Raw genomic sequence first — 1,312 nt, 5'->3', positions numbered from 1 at the left:
CAGACTCAATGGCACTTCACAACAACAACAATTTAAATGACATGGATATTGAAGGGGTGGGTCTTGTTCTTATTGAAAGTACATGTTTATTGTAACCATGGCAATGAAATGATACATGATAGAATGAATGTAAAGCTAATGTTCTCCCATGTAGACTATCACATAATTCACAATAAAACATTTTTTAAAAAGTACATTTAACATTTTTTAAAAAGAGAAAGATCTATCATCTTAAAAAAAAAAAAAAAAAAGTGCAACCAATCTAAAGATTTACACTAGAACAAAGAAAGTAACAAATAGATTGGGAATATTTTCTTACTCCAACACCAAAATTTCATTTTCAATCTTAGACCTTTGACAGTCCTACTGTACTTTAAAAACCAGGTTGACTAAAGCAAGGCATCTCAGCAATTCTAAGCAAGCTTACTCGTCTCCTCCCGTCAACAGGGAAGAATAAGCTTTTATATTTGTAATAACAGTAGGTTGTAATTTCCTCCCAGCTTTGAAAGTAGTTTAACCATACTTTAAAACCCAAATGCACTTCCTTGTAATACAAGGTCACTGATTACTTACAGCTTTTTTTCAAAGTAAAGAAGAAGAATTTCTTTGGCATTTAATCCAAAACTACCGCCCACTGGAAAGGTGCAATAAAAGATCAAGTCATCAGCCTTGGCAGTAATGGAACAATCTTTACATCCACTGCAAATCTCAAATTAACACTACAAAATAGGTTCACCCTCAATGCCTATAACCCAGGGTTTGCCTACAAATACTGACAAATACAAACACAGTAAGTAGTAAATAAATCTGTGACATAGCAGTTTTGTGGTCTAAATGCTCTGAAATAAAGATTTTATGATAAAGAAGACAGCCTGAGATAAACAAAAAAATACAAATTGAAAGTCCTCTTTATCTTATATAATTTTGATAGAATTATTTTTCCCTTGTTTATGTCTACTCAATCCTAGAAAATCAGCTCAGGAGTCATTTTCCCCAGCAAGCTTCCTTGAACTCCTAGGCTGGGTTAAGGACTTCTTTATTTCTGTGCTCACATAAGAACCAATCATGTGTCTTTATTTTTCAATGCACCATGAGTTTCCCAGCGACAAAGACTGTTTCTAAGTCTATTGAATCTTTAGAACCTAGCACAAGGACTAGGTCAGAAAAAAATCCTCAATAAATGTCTTTTGAACGAAACTAAATTTCAGGTGTCTAACCCGAAAATTAGACAGTACAGAAAATGTTTTCACATTTGTGAAATAATTTCTATTTTCAGTTTATACAAATAAGTGTTATCATAATAGATTCAAGT

At 32.7% G+C, this 1,312-nt stretch overlaps 1 protein-coding gene across 1 annotated transcript in view; it reads right to left on the bottom strand.

Moving 5' to 3' along the window:
• MOB1B (MOB kinase activator 1B) overlaps positions 1–1,312 on the bottom strand; it is a 123,994-nt gene that overhangs the window by 77,864 nt on the left and 44,818 nt on the right. The window lies entirely within an intron of this gene.

Source organism: Chrysochloris asiatica, unplaced genomic scaffold (assembly GCF_000296735.1).
Source record: "Chrysochloris asiatica unplaced genomic scaffold, ChrAsi1.0 scaffold00254, whole genome shotgun sequence".
Lineage (NCBI taxonomy): Eukaryota > Metazoa > Chordata > Mammalia > Afrosoricida > Chrysochloridae > Chrysochloris > Chrysochloris asiatica.
The sequence above is the reverse complement of the archived record's forward strand: the minus strand, read 5'-3'. Positions and strand labels throughout refer to the sequence as shown.